Raw genomic sequence first — 18,975 nt, 5'->3', positions numbered from 1 at the left:
CCGCAATCAAAAAAAAATCAAAGACTTGGGAGAGAAAGAGAGCTGCAAGCTGAGAGCATCAGCCTGAGCAGCAGCTGCCTTCCGTTCTGGAGTACAGTGCTGGTATGCTGCACCAGCAAGACTCCCAGTCCCTTTAAAAAAGGACATCTGTGTCTCCAGATTAAAGATACATAGATGATGAAATACGCCATGACATGAGGCGTGTGCTCCGTCGTTCCTAGCTAGCAGGGGCATTAACCGAACTCATTTCCTCCTCCCTTTCGCAGGAGATCAGCAAAAGGGAAACAGCAGCGACTTGCTGGGGCCCAGGGGGAGGACGCGTCCCCAGGAGGACAGTGCTTTTTGGGGTGTGGTGTAGGGCTGGCATAGGATCCCGCTGGGGATGTTTACATCCCTTGCATCAACTTACCTTACTGTCTCGCTATACGCATTAACCCTTGAAAAGACAACCCTGCTGATTGCAACTGCTCTTGCTGCAGCCATTTAACTCTTTCGTACGGAACCCAAAGAAGCTGTCTGGAAGTCTTCTGTAACTGTATCATTTTGTGTAATTGATTTTTTAGATATACTGGACTTACGTATAATGACAGCAGGCCTTTGAGTAAGGCCATCAAGAAATTAAAATGAGACACAGCCTTGGCAGCTTCTAGGACACAAATGGGGTATAGAGACGATTGAGGAGATTAGAGAGAAATGTAATTTTGTTCACATGGAAAAATGCTAAGGAGGAAGCAAAAGTTTTGAGGGGTAAGCAAACCACGCCAGAAATGAGTGTAGCTTCTATGTTCTGCTAGGGCTGATTTGTTTTCCTTTTGTTTTATGTGTCTCAGATAAAAATTCCAACTCTATAGAAGAAAGAATTTTCTACCATGAAGGTGGAGAAATATTGGCATAGGCTGCCCAGAGAGGTTGTAAAACCTCCATCTTTGGAGATAGCCAAAATTTGGGTGTACATGCTCCCAAGCAGCCTGCTGGAACTGGACCTGCCCTGATGAGGAGGTTGGAGTAGAGGAGCTCCAGAGGTCTTTCCAACCTATGCCATTCTATGCCAAAACTAATATGGTCTTTTTCCTTTGTGTACCAAATACTAGTAGAGGTGGATCTGTACAGTGTTTAGTGATATTACCTGTTAATATAACACTTTGAAAGGTCTCATCAACATCGCTTTCCATGTTATCTTTAATATAGTCTTAAAATAAGAGAAAATACTGCTCTTCTGATTCAATATCAGCTAGGTGAGTAGATACACAGGTACATGCCCTAGCTGGAAGCCTTGATCAGAGCAGTTGCATGTACAAACATGGCCTGAGGAGCAGTTACTAGAGCGGTAACAGCAACTCTGATTCCAGCTCCCAGTTAAATTCTGAAACACAAACCTGCCAGCAGATGACATTAATTTGTTTAGGGGGATGTCATTATATCGCATAGAGCAAACACGTGGATGCACGGTGTCAGGGGGACCCTGTAGGGCATCGTGGATGACGTGTACCTACAGCATGTGTATGGCTTCATGCTGGAGGAGGGGAAGATGATGAGCATTTAACTCCGCTCAGCATTGCCATGCAGGACAGGATGTGAAGAAGGGTATGTTCCCCACTCAAATCAATGTGAAGCTTCTTTTTTATCTAGTCAAAATATAATTATAGAGATTGGAATTTGGCTTCAAAACCAGGGCTAGCCTGTCCACAAAAGGTGAAGTGAGCCAAGTTATTGAACCTTGGTCCTTGGAAGTGTCTTCGGGTTTTTACACCATAAGATTCTGAGGCTGCCCAGTCTCTTTTTGAAGGATGCCTTTATGATTAAGCTGAAAAGTTACGTGAATTTTTTAAAACTTTATCTGCTTATGCTTACATTCCTGTTAAGCCTAAAGTCAAACTGCTTCTATAGGAGTGACAGCTCCGATGTGAGTGAAAGGCCAAATGAAAATTATAGAGAGATCTCATTTGACAAGGCCACTTCAGACAAAAGAAATGTTAAACAAATAGCCTTACACAATGGGAAATGGTGAACTTCTGCTGAACCTTGCTGATGGCTGGATGCCAAAGGAAAGTCTGAAGCTACCCACATGTTCTCTTTTGGAAATCTCTCTGGTTTTAATGTCCAGCATTTGTATACCATTTTAAATGGAAAATGAAGAGTGTTTAATTATCTTTTCAGGGTATGACAGCTGATAGAAATTAAAATGTCTGCCCAGAGCTCCTATGTTTCACAGAGTGAAAAACCTGCATACTTGTAATTACTCAGATGATATAAACCTAGGTCATATTAAGCCTAAAAGATAAACAAGTGAGACTAGATGATTTTGCAACATAATGATGAAAACGTTCAGGTCTATTACCCTGGATGAGTGTTGCTTTTGGACTGCAATCCACTGCCACCAACAGTAAAAGTGGTCATGGTCTGGGTAACTTTTCAGAATTGTCTATTTGGCTAGCAATGCAAGGCAAGGGCTGTGGGTAGAAGCAATGTCTTTTCTTAGGGTAGATGGAGTTCAAAGAAGCTTTCTGGCTTTCAGGACCACAAGTCCTTCAAATTTTAATATAAAACTGCAATTTCTCTGCCTAATATAAACCAAATCCTGGCCAGGAATATGAACTCTGCCTGTCAGGAAAAGGCTCTAACATCCAACCACCTTGTCATTTCCTTCTGATATTCTGGATTAATTTTTTTTTTGTCCATTACAGAAAAGCTGCAGTCTAATATTTTAAATATTCTGATCATTGCTATCTGCAGTAACTGCAAAGAACAAATTACTGAAGGGATCCATCTCATAAAGTAAAATTAACTATTTGAAATGGAAAGCTGCCATCACAATCTGATGACACCAATTAAAGTTGCAGAAAATGCAGCTCAGTGTTTGAGGCAAAAGAAAGACAGAGCCTGGGCCAAGTTGTTTTAAGGTGTGTACCAGTCATTGTCCTTTTAACTCAAGATGGATCTGAGCTTTAAATCTGAGATTCAAAACCAAGTGTCCTGAGAGACTGGAAGGTGCTTAGGTGCAGGTTTCCATCCCATCCCAGCCCCCATTTTTAGTAAGAACATTTTGTTCTCCTGGTAGAAGAACGAGGGATGCCTCAAAAGGCTCAGAGCTTTGAGTCAAAGATGCTTCTAAGCCGTAGCTGGCTGGAGAATTTCACAGATTTGCTGAAATTACAACCCGTTTCTCCCCATCCCTCTTTTATGATGCCTACAAGATGCTTGGCCATAGCTAGAGCTCAGGAGCCCTCAAACCGTGGCTTAATGGGCTAGGGAAGACAGACTAACTGCTTCCCAGTGCTCCCAGGCTTTTAGATGATCAGGTCTTCAGAGTGAGTTTTCTTTTTGGGATCCTGAGGACCTGCTACAAATCCAGCTACAGGTAAAAATTTCCCTGGTGAACTTGGTGGGTTTGACCTGTTCTGCTCAGAGGAATGTTTCTGCTCTCCTCACCTGGCACAAGTTCCTGAAGTGGAGTGGCTGATGACTTGGTTGCACTGGTGGCTTTAGGGGATGCCATTACATTATGGGACAGGGCTTGCTAGTCAGGGTACACAAGTGCCATTGCAAATCCTCCTACGTAAAATGCCTTTGAAATCCCCAGGAGATGCAATGTAAATCTAATAGAAATACTGATTATATGAAATTGGCTTGACCAGTAGTTTGTCTTCTGAGGAGATGTTGGCTAAAATTTCATCATCAAATAGCAAGGGGAGCAGAATGGGTCAGTCCTTCTCATTAAATCCTCCTTCACAGAGATGATTCGACCCCGAGGAGTTGTAAAAATAAATTGCGAAGCAGCTCAGCCTTTCACACGGGCCAGACTGCAGAGAGTGGCAGATATTTTAATGCAAGATATACCTGAATCCATAGACTTCTTGCAAGATAATTGCCCACCTCCCATAATTCAGCTGACACCAGCCGAACAGTTTCCAGTGCGGTGACATACTCACAGCTGTTTTCAGGAACAAATTATAAACATTTCTGGCTACAGGCTAAATACCACTTGGTTTGCCAAGTGCAGCTGAATGTAAGATGTATTTATGCTGAAGCAGGAAGACCCATGAACAACTCTCCCAGCTTTCTGTCCCTTTTCTCTGCAAAAACACTAATCCATGGCGCAAAAATTACTGCAGGAGCTAAGCTAAACACTACTTTTACTGTGTGAGAGCCTGTTACTCAGGGGCTGTCGTACTGTGATGAACGGTCATGGGCTCTTCCACTCCCTGGCCTCTCTGCCATTTACGGTGCTAAACAGGCTCAGCTAAAAGTAAAAAGCTTTGAGGCTGTTCTCTAGCTGCTAGCTTTAAATTTAGTCAAGTTAACGTACTGCTTCTCAGGCACTGTCTCCATTACAAAGATTGTATCTGCCACATCAGTCCTACCTGCTCCAGCCCATTAGCTTCAGCACCATTGAGAAGGTTTAGGGTAGGAGAAAATCCAGCTCGAGGTCTCCTGGCTGCCAACTGTTGCTGCTGGGTGTGCTGGGACAAGAAGGCAAAGTCGTGAAAGTCTCTGTTCTCTTCAGGCAGAAAACAGCCATAAATTCACATGGATCACACCTGCTGAACGATAAGGTGGCTTTCGGCAGTGAAACCACTCTGGGAGCCAGGGTCAGGATATGGCTTTTCCCCACACTGTGGTCATGGCAAAGTCATAAACAGACCAGATCCTTACTGAACCCAACGCACCTGGACCGTCACTTGCAACTGAGGTTGTGACAGGGGTATGGGAAGAATGATTGCTGGCTCTAAAGCTTCAGTAAATTTGTATTTGCTATCATTGTCCAAAGGTTTCCACTCCACCTCTGAATGAGCAGGTGAGCAACATTTACTATGCGGAAATTTTTGTAACAAAGCTGAGTCCAAACACGTCCCTCCTGAGGAAAAAAAACACTTCTTGATGTATAGACTATACTAGGATTGTTTTTTCCCTCTGGAATATGTTGGATAGGGAAAAAAATTCTGTTATCATGCCCAAAATGGATTTTCTACCTGAATTTCTGTGGCTGTTTTTTGATGGCTTTGTACAGTATGGTTTCAGGCATCAGTGTGGGAACTAGAGCAGTGTTGGGATCCAGTTTGGCTCTCAGTATCAGCAGGCTCATTCTCCTGCTTTAGGGTGAGGTGGGCAAGAAATCTCTGAACATTTTATTTTTCTTCTGGTTAATAACCAGAGAACCCAAAATTATATCAGAATCACCTAAAACACAGATTTAAGCCAGCCAGTTTTTTAATCCTCTCCCAAAAAAAGGAGAAAAACAACCCCAAAACAACTGCTTGAAATTAAAAGAAAGACTATTATGAATTCCTACCAAAATAACCAAAAAAAAAATCCATGAATCACGTTTCATGAGGCCTGGTTTCCTGCAGACTCTCTTACATTACTACCCCTCTTGCACTGCCATAGCCCCTGGTCCAGCAAACCTCTTACAATGCGCAATCACAGGACCTCCAGAGGCTAAGCTCTCTGCAAGACAGCTTCAGCTCTCCCCTCCACATCTCCTGGACCTTTCCTTTCACCAATTCCTCTCTCATGTCACCTGTGGCCGCCACAGCAACTGCATCTCTCTTCTTTTCCTTTAGTGTCACGCAGCCAGAAGACAGCACAAGCCGTTCCCTGGAGCGTTGTTCCTGTGGATTAGTTGGTGAGTACATCCATGGCCAGAAGCCTTTGCTGGAGGCAGGATCTAGGAAGCAAGTTCGCCCTGCCTTTCCCTTTGTGGCAGCATCAATAACATCACTTTTCCCTATGTGCTTCTCTATTTTTATGAAATTTAGAGGACTTTAATTTTTTTAAGACCTTTACTGCAGCTTGCTGGCTAGCTTGGGTTAAAGTTGATCACGGTCTGATGGCAACAGCCTCGTTTCCACAGGAAAACAGGCTAAAAGACTTCTCCTCGCCTGCACTTGGAAGCTGCCAGTTTGACAAGCTGCCAGAGTCTGCCTGACAAAAGCAGACCTCTCTGCGCTTCCTCCTGCAAAATACTTTCCCATGGAGCCTAAAGGTGAACTGCCAGGCCATTGATCTCACTGCAAACAAGGTATTGGCAGCAGTGGCAGGAGATCTCCGTGGGGACAAAGTGTCTGGGAATGACACACGCTGGCTGCTCGTTACATCAGTCTGGTACTAACTGGTCCCTAAATGAAGAGGAGTCACTGAAAGTGGATCACAGGCCATTTGACTTATTTTCATCAGTAGCTCTGAAAAAGTCACCCACTCAAAAGTTAGACAAGGCATGGCCTATCACAACTTGTATTTCAGCTTCAGCTCCCTTGCAAGTTCCTCCAGCTCTTGAACAGAACCCTTGCTTTAATCTTTAGAGGAGCACTTAATGCCAAGTCAACACAGTAGCCTGCTTCTTCCTCGTTATTCAGTGACTGATCCTGTTTCTCTGTTTTCGGCACAGGATTGAAAGGCTGATGGGAGAAGGACCTATTCATTCCTGCACATGCTGGTGAGTGGCATGGCTCCGTCTGCTGCCTCGCGCTACTCCAGCGTTATCCCTCACCACCCCTGCCAAGCTGGGGACTGGTGCTGTGACCATCCTGTGCACAGGGAACTAAAGACCCTAAAAGTAAAGGCACAGCTCTCTGTTGGTTTTGAATGTCCATCTGCTCTCCAGAGAGACCCTACACCCCTTGCAGCCACAGTGGCAGAGCTCTCAGTGACTCAAGTCGCAGCTATGAATGATGAGCATTTCTGTAAGTCAGACGAGCAGGATCTCAAGCAGAAATCTGGGGAACCATTAGCCAGCAGCTGTCTCTGAGAACCGTGTTGTACGAAACCCAAGTAATCGTGGCAGTGGTGACAGCTGTGGACTTTCCATTGTCTGGACCACAAGGTCACCCCTTGCCTTCCTGTGGGCTCTGTCTCACCCTACAGCAAAGAGGAAGGGGCCCCACAGGACAGAGTTTCTATCCTCACACAGATCTTTTTACACCCAGTCTGACACAGAGCACATCCATACCATGCACTGCATGAAATGCTGCATGTGGGGGCAAAGCCGTTCATTTTTAAACCAGGAAATGTTCATAATTGACCTGACAGCCTGGCCCCACAAAGAGTTGTCCTGGCACCACCTGGGGACAAGAAACTGTGGCACAGAGGAAGTCCTTGACTAGCTGGTGACAGCAGAATTTGGGACCACTACCCACATTTTGCAGCTGAAGCCAGTGGCATGTCAAACCACACGTTAACCACACATTCCTGAGGTCTGTCTGCTCAGGGGAAAAATGTGTGTGAGCCAGTGATCAACGGTTGAGAGAACCAATTTAAGTTGGATATGAAACTTTAATGAAGTGCTTGAATTTGCAAATCTAATGGCACCAGTTTAACACTGATGTCTGTAGGTGTTCAGGCTTTTTAAAAGGAAGCTGAGCTCCCCACTGTACCTTGAAACCCCACCCTGTGCTCATCAGAATCTACCTGGACCACCGACAAGGCTGAAATCCTTCAGTGTGCTGCCCAGGCCTCCACCATGTGCGCTTGCAGAGTCGCTGGTCATGGTTGTTAGCTCTTGGAGGAGATGGATGGGCCACTTTGATTTTGACCCTCACAGCTGCTTGATGGCAGCAAAGTGATTAAAAGATGCAGTGAGGGGAACGTGCTCACCAAGATGTGGCCACAGCATGGGAACCAACAGTAGGAACGGGAGGTCTGTGTGAATTGTAGGGCTATTGGGATGATGGGGCCGTGGTGGGATAGCTCGCTCAACTGGAGGGTGGACAGCCTGGGAGGGGGAGTTGCTCTGTGTGAGATGGCAGAGGGAATGGATGGAGATACGGCCAGGGATGGGTGACGAGCCAGCTGAGGACTTGTGGGTCAGGGTTACTGAGCAGACCAGCACGGGTGATTTCATCACGGGAGTCAAAGGATTATGATCAGCGGCACAAAGTCCAGCTGGACGCCAGTCACTAGTGGTGTACCCCGGGTGTCAATACTGCGACCAGTCCCGCTTAACACCTTCCTTAATGACCTGAATGATGGGCCAGAGAGCACCCTCAGCAAGTATGAAGATGACACAAAGCTGGGATGAGTGCCTGATGGACCAGATGGGTGTGCTGCCATCCAGAGGGACCTTGACAGGCTGGAGAAACAGTCTAGCAGAAACCGCAGGAAGTTCAACAAGAAGAAGAGCAAACACCTGCCCCTGGGGAGGAACAACCCCAGTCACCAGTATGTGCTGGGGGTCAACTGTCTGGAAAGCAGCTTAGCAGAATCCTTCCATGGCTTCCACACGCTGGCTGCGTTTTTCTCATTGAGCCCTGATGAGGGGAGCAAATGGGCGACCCACCTGCCCTGCGCCCCCACCAGAAACACCATGGCAGCTCTAACTGTGCGCAGATAACCGTGTGGATAGCTTAGATGTTACAGCAATTGTTTCAAGAACTTGAAATCTGTTGCGCTGTGGAAGGCACTCGGACTTCTGTTCAAGGGATGCAAATGGAAACCAACAGGAGCTTGTACATGATCTGATGCATAGCCTTCTTCTCTTACCTTGTACCTCCAAGTCATTTGCCTGTTTTAACCCACCAAGAGATGGGACCAGGGCCATGCACACTTTTTTTTTTCCATGATGCCTGTCTGGGGCAGTGAAGTCACAACATTTTTTAACATTAGAAACAGAACAAGTTAATGACCGTGCCCAGAACCCTGGGGAGATCAATTTCTCAGTGTCTACAGAAGTCTGCAAAATGCCAAGGTTTCAACATTTTCTTATTGAAAGCTGGGACAGTGTGTGAGAACACGATGGAAATGGCTGGAGAACCTGACTGTTGTCAGACCCCAGTACAAAATGTGACTGAAGATATTTCAGTACATCCCAATATGCTCTTGTGACTCTGTCTGCAGAAAACTTCTTTGTCAGAAGAGGTGCTCAAGGAGCAGGATGGAGCAGAAGAGCGTCCCACTACTGATTTGCATCTGCCTGAATGCACAGATTTCTATAGTTGTTCTTGTTAACCAAAACCTCACTCAGCAGGAGAGATTTTTTAACTGCACCGATTAATTTATTAAAGCTACAGACCACATTAACCAACAGGGTTTATTCCTAACACGACGAAGAGATGCATGTGCAGACCTTTTCCCTTTATCACATGGAAGTGCCTAACCGACATGTAAGACAGAAATCTCATTTTTACATGACAGTCCCCCACTACCTGTGCAGTGCTGCCCTTCCCCCTGCCCTGGGTGGGCAGTGTCTGCCGGAGGAGTGAGGAGACAGGGTTGTGCATATTGAAGGGGCTGGTGGCACTGGGAACTGTCTGCAGCAGCAATTGGCAGGAGACAGGCTTTCTCCTGAATTATTCAGAGCTGTCAACTAGAAGTCAGTCTAGGGTGAGATGAGACCGCAGCATTCATTTTGGTTTAGTTTAGACTGAAGCCAAATTAGTGGTAAATTAATTTTCACTGTCCACACACAAACACAGCTCCTCTGGTATGTCAAGATCAACTTTATCATCTGCTGATACCTTCTCATCAAAAAAACACTTGACAAATTAGTTGCCAAAGGTCTCATCATACCGTAATACGGATATTACTAGTTGCCAAAGTCTGCGTGCACAAAAATGCTTCACAATTCACATCCTATTCTTTTCTGCTTCACTAGTTTTTGAGTCTGTTTGGGGAAGACAAATTACATGGTGAAAAATTACACTTGGTGGGTTTCGTGGCTTATCCAGAAAAGTCTGCGCTCAAAACATGACACTTTGTCCATGTGGCTGTCCTGGTAAGCAATAATCATGAAAAAGCTCTGGGGAAAGCAGCTGGCTGGATTTTTATCTTGGTTTTCTAAATTATGTGTCTAAGACATGTTTCTAAGTTTACCCTCCATAGAGGAAGGCAGAATTTAACTGTCTTTTCCCTCTCTAACTGCTTCAGCCACAAAAGTTTCCACTGGTGGAACAAATTCTTTCCAAATGCTAGTGAGCAGCCTCAAACCCAACAGCCTCATCTGCAACCCCACGGGGGAACCTCGCCCCACAGCGGGACTTCCAGCTGCTGCGTTTTAGCCCGGTGGTACTCAAGGGAAGGAGTATTTATTATTTCCCCTGTTTCCCGGTGAACTTCAGAGCCATCACTGCTATTTACAGGCTGGTGAAGCTCAGCATGATGCGGGTACGTACTTCCTGGGTTTTTCCACTTGTTCTGGGTGCCTGAGATGCTGTAGTTATGTGGTACATCTGCCCAGCATGGCAAGTATTTCTTTATGAGAAAAAAAAAAAAGGGAAAAAAAGAAGCATCCTCAAGTTTCATAGTCCTTGGGACAGATCCGAGCTGCGTGATTATATCTTTAGCAATTAAAATTGTGCCGTGGGAGTTAGTCTGGAGATGATCAAAGGATATAGCTGATGTTTCTTGTTCGTTAGATAATACAATCCCTTTTGCTGGATGAGAGCTGGAAATGAAGCCTGGCTCTTCCTAGGGAAGATGACAGCTAGGCTGCAGGAGGTGTTGGTCAGCAGAGGCGCTTGCTGGACTCAGCTGGAGGAGAAGGTGGACAGGGCATCCTCCGTCTTCTCAGCTTCCCCCTTGCAGTGATGCTGCTGAGCTCAGCCAGGCAAGAAGACCTGAGTGCTGGCTTACCATGGGGTTTTCCAGGCTGCTCCAGAATGGCCGCAGGTGGGAGCAGGATGCCCACGGGCTCCTGCAGGTAGGAGGACAGACTAACCAGGGGTGCTTCTGAAAACCCCACCGTGCAGCTTGCCAGCAAGGGGTGTGAGGCTTGTGTTCAGGGTCCCTGCTTGCTCCCTGAGATTGTCAAAGTCACTGCTTCCCATTTTTGCTTTCATTGGCATTTGTAACTGGTGTCAAAGACCCCTCAACCCATGTCATTTCTATCTCTTTCCCTTGACTGTTTTCCCAGTGCCTCTCATGATCTACCGCTTTGGGTTTGCAACTGAGGTCATGTTCAGTCAAGATTCACAGGTGGAGAAGAATTGTAACACCAAAAATAGGTTTACTAAACCAGGATCTGCTTTCTAATCATTTCATTGTCAGTTTCTCTAGCATTCAGGACATTTCAGTGTCCAAACATTTCCAGTTAGAGAGACAAAAATAGCCTTTTGTGGAGCGTTGGCTTGGGGTGGCATCTGAGCCACTACTTGCCCTCCAGTTCATGGTAAGCTCAGCTCAGCATCCCTTTGTTTTGGTAGGCTTCATGCTGGTTTCCCTACAGAGTTGGTCCAGCCTCAGCCCAGCTAGAGCCAAGCAGGGCCAAAAGAAGAGCAGAGGAGAGCAGGAAGACCAAAATAGTATGAGGGTCTATTTTCCCTTCAGCACAAAGATGGCTCCCATCATGGCTAATCATAGCAGTCGTGCCCGCAAAGAGAGGTCAGAACGGACCCTGCAGCAGGTAAAGGGCTGAAGTGATGGCTCAGCCCTTTACCGGTAGCAGCTCCTTGGATCAGAGGAATATCTGGACATGTGAAAAGTGCCATTTTATAGGAGAGCCTCTGAGTCACTCCCGGATTTCACATCTCCATTCCCCAGGGCTTCTGGAAACAAAGGGCAAGTGTTTTTCTCCTGATGTCTTTAGCATTCATGTGCCAGGAACTGACAGGAAAGACTGAACACATTATTTTTAATTATTTGATATTTTTTTAAATCTCGTGGAGACTTTGTCTATGGCAGGGCAATGACGCAGGACAGAAGAGGAATCTCGTTTTCCAGCCCACTGGATGCAGCATATCGGAGCCCAGGGCGGTGCCTGCATGTTGATGGTGATGTCTTGAACTGCAAGGAGCCTCCAGCACGGCCAGAGTCCCCCAGCCCTGCCAGCACCACTTGTCATCCTGACCTTATGTTCCAGTGTAAGGGCAAAAGGGCCTATTTTTTCCTTTCTGTTAATTTTAAAGAGATAAAGATAGTCAGTGAAGTGAACTCCTACTCCCATGGAAATCTTCAAGTTTAAAGCTGAACATGTGAAATTTAGCAGTAGCTCTTTTTTATTTATAGGCTGCTCATTGTTTTGGTTAGCATGAGGTTATGTTGTGTGCCTCCAAACACAGTTAATTAGCACAAGGTCAGCTAGCTTTGAAAACCAATGACGTGAGTCTTTATTTTGCTAAAAGACTATTTCCTAAGGAAAAAAAATGTTACCAGCAGCAAAGGAAGAGCGTCCAGTGTTGAAATGTGATTGAATATAGTCTTGAATAAGGTTTCCCAAAGATATATTCTTGTTTGAACAGACATCTAGGTAATTCTGGACCTATTGAACTCGAAGGGGCTTGAGTCTGGCTTTCACCCTGACTGATATAACTCCCAGGCCTGCACTTTTATCACCCAGAACATGAGCTGCAGGCAACAACAAGAGATGGTCATCTATAAGGAAGAAATCATGTTTCCCGTAACAGCAGCTCTGAGGAGAACCCGAACGAGCAGCACTGACCAAAAATAGGCTGTGATATAAAATTGGCTCGAAATTGAGACCCTTCCTAGAACTGTCCAAAGCTTTTTATTTTCCCTGTGATGACTGCAGGACTAATAGGACATGTGTTCATTAGTCTGCAGGAGGTTATTGTAATGAATAATAATGGATGTGACAGCAACCCCGAGGTAACTCAGTGACTCTGAAGCTGCTTCCCAGTTTTCCCATATTTGGCTTTCACCCTCTCTGATTTCTGCCTCCTGCCACACATGGAAGAATGAAAAAAAAAATGATTGGGACATTACTTTATGAAAAAAAAAAAAAGAAAATTAAACTGTAAAGTAGACTGCTGCTTAGCAAAGACTTTGCTTACGGGTCAGGGAAAGGAGCATAGTTATGGTGCCTCCTTGGAGAGACAAGCTTTTTCCAAAATCTCAGCCAAAAAGGCTGTGAAAGCATGTCCATGTTCTACAGAAAGTGTTGGCAACTACTTTCAAGAAAGTTACAATGATGTTTTTGGATGAAATGACCAGATCACAAAACAGTTGAGGCTGGAGATCTCTCCAGGTGGCTCTGAAGGTGTCTAATCCAATGCTCCTGCTCAAGGCAGGATCAGCTGGAGTAGGTTGCCTAGCACTACATCCAGACAGTGCTTGAATTTCTCCAGGGATAGAGACTCCACAACCTCTCCTGACCACCTGTTGTCTTGTTTATCCACCTTTACAGCAAACCAGTTTTTCTTAAGTTTAGGTGGAATTTCATATATTTTATTTTGTTCCTTTTGCCTCTTGTCCTACACCACTCAGAAGAGACTGGCTCCATCTTTACCCCTTTCCATCTATTTTTAGGTAGGACAGAGATGGGTGAAGCATCCTCACTGAAGATAAACCTGAAGGTTGGGCCCGAGGAGGATTTATGTGGAGAACCAGTTTAGTTTGCTAAAATGGGAACTATAACTGTCCTTTGGTTGCACTGAAGCACACAGCTTTTGCTTTTGGTATACAATTGCTGCTAGTTCATATAAGCAAAAAGGCAGCTTTGCTACCAAAGGGCTGCTTGCTGCCCCCCTGGGTCACTTCTGCAAATCACACGGGGGGGCTTGTCAGGCTGCACCTTGAAGCTGGTGCTGCTGGAGAGCACAGTGATATCCCGAAGCTTTAGATCTCATCTGTGACTCCACGAGAGCCCTGATCATCATCTTTTATGTCAGAGAGAAAAACCTGTTTGCCAGATCATCTGAAATAATTGTACTGGCGAGCTGAAATCTACTCCGGTTTCCCCTGGAAAAAGCAAGAGCAGCTTTACCTGAGTTTGCATTCACCCTAAGGTTGCTACAGGTGGACACAATCCCAAGCTGCAGCTGGAGACAGGAGGTCCCTGACCCCCTCCAAGGGCCATCACCTCCTGTTTCCCTCTTCAGTCAGAAAAAGGCAGCCTGGGGTAGCGGGAGCTCTTGGCACCCTGTGGAGCTGTCAGCACAGCCTCTGCACACCTTGGGGAGGTGCAGAGATGTGCGAGGAGAGACAGCAGAAACCAGAGCTATGTGGGGTCCCCTGACAGAGATTGGATGAAAGCAACAGGGGCTGCTGGCTGTTCCCAGGCTGAGCCCACGAAGGGGCTGCACAGCTTAGTAAATGCCTGCAGAGACAGTGCTGAGTGTGGGCAACAGTGTGGGAGGGGAACGAGAGTCTTTTTCAGGGTACCAGATAGAAGACTGATGCTAGGATGCAAATATCTGGTCATGCAAAGCTCAAAGCAAATGCCTGCTTGCATACAGTGTCCGGCTACCTCTGGAGAGGGAGTGTCTCCATTCATCACCTTCTGCAATGCGGCTGTGCAGGAGGAAGGGATGTTCCTGGTGAAGGAGGTTGGACCAGCTGGGTGCTGCTTACTTCACTTTGGTGCTTTTACATGGGACACCTGGGTGAGAAAGAAGAAAGGGACCCAGGAAACTCAGTTTGTATGAATTTCACATGGATCCTCATGTTCAGAGTAGCAGTCTTGTTTATTCTGGACTTTCATTTCTCTGGGAAGAAAAACATTTGGTTCTGAGATAGCTTTGAGTAGTACTTCATCTCCTGGGTGGTGGTTTTTTCTTTGACATGGGAGGCAGTTCTGTACTCATAAGTGACATGCCTTGTTATAAACATAGATAGAAATTCCATATGTTATGGAAAATGTTCCCTCAGCTACGATACACACAGAGCATGGTACGCAATTCCTGCTGGACCACTAGCAGAAATGCTCCTTTGAGTCATCACAACATCAAGATTTGGGCAAAGGCTGGAGGATTTGGTTCCCAAGCTGAAGCACTGGGACCCTATCTTCCAGCTGGCTGTAACGAGGTACACCTTCCCAGAGCTGATGAGCAGTCTTGTGTCTTGCAGATCCAGCTTCTTAGTAGGCTTATCTTTGAAACAGGTTCCATAATGAACCATCATTACTAAACAGACAAAGAAAACATGAACAATAGACACTTGTGGTGAAACAGGGTGTAAGACAGTCAATAGGATGCAGCCCTTTTAGAAGGGCTCTTTGGTAAGAAGTTCAAAGCCATAATCTCCTTGGAGGTTGTTCACCCTTTGAAATTAAGGGCTCAGCCAAGTCGTTGCAGACTGAAATCCTCTCTGTAAGTAAATGTGCTCTGCTTGCCCTGAGCCCATCTAGGGTAGGCCCTAGATGAATCCTAGCTAAAGCACAACTCAAGCTCAGGTACTTGATTTCAAGTGCCCGGCTCTGAATTCTGTTTTTGTGGGATCACTGAGTGCCATAAGTACGAGCAAACTGGTTACAGAGCCCAGGAATTAAATGGAGTCAGATCATCACTTTGATTTCCACGAGGGGAAAAGATTTCAGGGCTGCACCCAGTTTTAAGTAGTTTTTGAACCTTTAATGAAAAAAAAAAAATTCCGAATGTGGAGTTGAGCTTCTTTGGCTTTTCCATTTGAGTCAAATTCCAGGTCAATCATAGTCTTGAAAAGTCTTTCCCCCCCCATCTACATTAAAGGCTGAATGTACAAATTGTTTCTAAAAATATTTGGTATTTTCAAATAAATTAATTGTTTAACTTTTGCATTAACAGTCAAAAACCATTGAGCAGTGTCATTGTCTGGTACAACCCCCCACCCCCTGCAATTTGAATCTGTTGACTCTAGATGGATACGACAGGTTGTTTTAAAATACACAGCATGCTATGATATCCTAAAAGTTCAAATAGGTTTGAGATTTCTGTTCTTGTCCTCTGGAGACAGAAACTAAGCACAAAATGTACCAGCTTGGGATGTACCAAAGTAGATCTGTATCAGAAAAATATGTTACTTGCTTCTATGACAACATTGGAGACATACAAGAAATAAGACACTACGCATCCCACACATTAAAGAGATGAAACTGCCTGCTATCCTGAAGTGACCATAAAGCTTTCTCATCAGCTCCAGTACTTAAAGGCTTAATGTTCCTTATTTGCATGCTTGCATGACGAAGATGTTGTGGTGCAGAGCACCACAGAGTCTGCCATAACTTCTGCTGCTGACTGACATCTCCCACCATGACCCTCAACAGGGAATCTTGAGTTGACGGCAGCTGTGGTGCCTGCCATCTACATTTTAAGAGCCCTCAAGCATTGGGAGGCTGGGATGAACGAGCTGACGGCTGAGGAAGGCTGTCAGCAGCTCTGTCTTCTGCTCTCCTATTATATGGGGAAGAAGACAACCTCCCACTCCGCAAACAAGAATATTATCTGTCAGTGGTATGGTGCTATAAAGTTTAAATACTATCTTTGCCAAAGGTGGTCCTAAAAGCAAGGTCCAACTGCTTGACTTCCCCACCTGGAATACAGGGTCAAGAGTTTGGGGTTTGTTTCTTTTTCCACCTCCATCAGGTTGCTTTGAAGGTAAAAATGGCTTTCTTGAACCTTGCGTACTGTAAACACAGTATAAGGGTGAGAAGAACATGAGGTAGGAGCTCTGTGCCTATGGAAAGCTTGTTTGAGCCTGGCTTTGTGCAAAAAATGTCTGAAATTTTCCTGACCTCCACAGGTGATCTCAGTATCAGGTCAGGGAGGCAAAACACCATTTTGTCTCAACAGCATGAACCCCAGGCCCCCCAAATCCACCAGCCAACTTGGGGTTTCTCACCTTGAGGGGCTCATAGCAGACGAGACTAGCTTAGATGGCAGGAGATGGGGTTCCCAGGCTGCCTGGACCAGGAAACCTAGCAGGGGTGCTGAGGGCAAACAGGACTTGAGGTGCTGTGGGGTGGCCCTGGGACAGCTCCACCTGAGACCCTATGCACCCCCTGTGACAGGCCTGGGGACCCGTCTGAAGTGCCTGGAGCTTCAAGGGGGGGCACAGGCTTCACAATGCTCAGCTCAGGGCTTGAGATGGCCTCAGCTGATGTCAGGGAGCAGCTGACCCCCTGTACCTGAGCAAGGTGACAGGGCCAGGTGACCACAGCAACAGGTTTCCAAAAGCCCCATGATCATGCAGAGGAGTAGGCTGAGGTCAGTGCAGGATGGACAACCCATGGCATAGCTCGGCCATGGCCTGGGTGCTCCTGGGCAGGCAGCCATGAGGCCCAGGCAAGAGAGGTTCAGAGCAGTCAAGGCCCATTAATGTCCTCGGTCCCACCTGTAGAAGAGTGACTCCAGATGTGACTCCAGCTGTAACTGGACCCCTAACCTCCATACCCCCCCACAGAAGGTGTCGGTAGGAATTAAGGAAGGACTCCCACGAGTAAGAAACACTGTGCTTTCCTGATTGGGACCTGTCTCACTAGTTCAAAGGACTAAAAGCTGTCTGCTGCCCTGGAGGTGCCTGCAGGTGAGTGGCTTTCTTGGGCTGACTTCTCATTATCCTCTGCTGTGGCCCTCCAGGAGCTCTCGAGATGGGGAGGTTTGAAGGCAGTGTGCTTAACCAGTTTTCTGCTCAGTCGGTGTAGTGAAGTGGAGGGTTAGTTTGCTGTCGCTGTATATCTTCTCCCTAGTTGTCTTCTTCCAACTCGGCTTGAGCCAGCAGGAGCAGTGAGAGAAGCATCCTCATTAATGGCAGCTCGTAACTGCGAGCTTGGCATCTGGTGGATCAGAGAAGATGAAATCATTTGTGTTCCTGCCTGCACAAGGCTAGAAGCAATGGAGAGAAGGCAGCTTTAATTAAAACCAGTCACCACAGATCATAAAGCAGCCTTATCAACTTGCAGGCAAGGCACACCGTGCTCCAGAGAGTGCCGGGCTGTGGGAAATGGAGATGGCCCACAGCGAAAATTGTAATAACGAAGCATCAGCAAGGAGCGGTGATATTTACTGCAAAGCAAACCTACCGACCCTGTGTCTTGCTTTCTCTCCTGTGAAAGAGTCCCCTAAACCCAGCCTACTCCTTGATGTGGATGTCAGCACCGTGTGGCACAGATGAGTCCGTGCTTCTCGGACCATGCTGTGAGGCTCGGCTGTTTGTCCTCTGATCACTGTGTGTGGTTAAGGCTCTGGACACCAGAAGTCCTGGAGGCTCGGCCACTCCCAACCCAGTGCGTATGTAGGTCTGAAACTCCTCTAGACTCCTGTTGCTTAAGCACTGAATGACCTCGGGTATTTGAAGTGGTGCAGCAGTGTTACATACAAAAAATACTATGCTATGGTTGTGCTGAAAGATAGCATCCAATAGTGTAAGCCAATATATATAAATCACTCTTTCAAAAAGTGAAGTAGCACGTTTAAAGCAAAGCTTTTGGCTTTCTGTGTGCTTCAGGCTAAGCCAGGCTGAAGGTCTATACTCTGCTTCTGTCTGTGGATTTGCATCGCTGGGATCTGACCTGATGCTCAGTGGAGCTCAAACTGGGAATATGCCTTTGCTTTTCATTAGAGATTTGAATTTGCTGAAAACAGCTAGATGTATTATTCATTAGTATCCCCTGCAGAAGTCACAGACCAGCTTTTCCTGGACTGCATTCAATGAAACAGATTTCCATGTAGTACTGCTATGGGGTTGAAAGGCTTGTGTGAAACTTCTGTTAGCTATGCGCAAAGAAATTCATGAAAGTCCCAATCCACAAGAGACTACAGAATTACTAAATTCACTACCTCCAAGAATTTTAAAATCATGAGTCAGGCCTCAGTCATAACTTTTTTTTTTTTTTTTTTTTTTTTAAATACAAAGAAACCTCAGGGTCTTTATTTGCTTACTGGCTTGTGAACATTGAGTTCTTGTTCTCAAACACTCAGGCCCTCATAGTTGGGGAAATAAATCTATTTCTAAATGAAAAGCCAGATTCTCTGGCAAACCAGCCCTAGAGAAGCTGATCTTTAACTGCAAGTTTCATAACTTTTTTGGGGTGAACTGACCGCTCCTACGGTGTAATGCTACCACCTAATACGGACCTTTTCCATATGGACTTGTGTGTAGTACAGGTCATCACTGCTGAGGATAGGAACTGGTAGCTGGTTTTAAAAACCTCCCAAACTGAGCTTTCCAAACAAAGCAAAGCATGACTGAGGGAAGGGCTGCATGCTGCATGAATGTCTCCAAATAATGCCCGTGAAAATAGGATGTGTCTTGCCTCCTGCTTGTTCAGGAGGAGCCAGACCTCACGCAGTCTGTGCCAGCAACAGGGGCACAGTGGCTGTCAAAGCGTAGAGG

General features: G+C 46.0%; 1 long non-coding RNA gene across 2 annotated transcripts in view; it reads left to right on the top strand.

The window, feature by feature from the left end:
- Positions 1-18,975, top strand: part of LOC141946761 (uncharacterized) — a 45,464-nt gene that overhangs the window by 8,839 nt on the left and 17,650 nt on the right. Inside the window, exons 2-5 of one of the 2 annotated variants that reach the window (XR_012629923.1) lie at positions 5,562-5,623; positions 6,386-6,433; positions 9,859-10,095; positions 11,611-12,148. This is a non-coding gene — a long non-coding RNA (uncharacterized LOC141946761). Of the gene's footprint in view, positions 1-5,561; positions 5,624-6,385; positions 6,434-9,858; positions 10,096-11,610; positions 12,149-18,975 lie in introns of those variants that run through there. The other variant, XR_012629924.1, reaches the window with a different exon arrangement.

The sequence above is a fragment of the Strix uralensis genome, chromosome 8 (genome assembly GCF_047716275.1).
Source record: "Strix uralensis isolate ZFMK-TIS-50842 chromosome 8, bStrUra1, whole genome shotgun sequence".
Taxonomy (NCBI): Eukaryota; Metazoa; Chordata; class Aves; order Strigiformes; family Strigidae; genus Strix; species Strix uralensis.
This window is presented reverse-complemented; position numbering and strand designations above follow the sequence as displayed.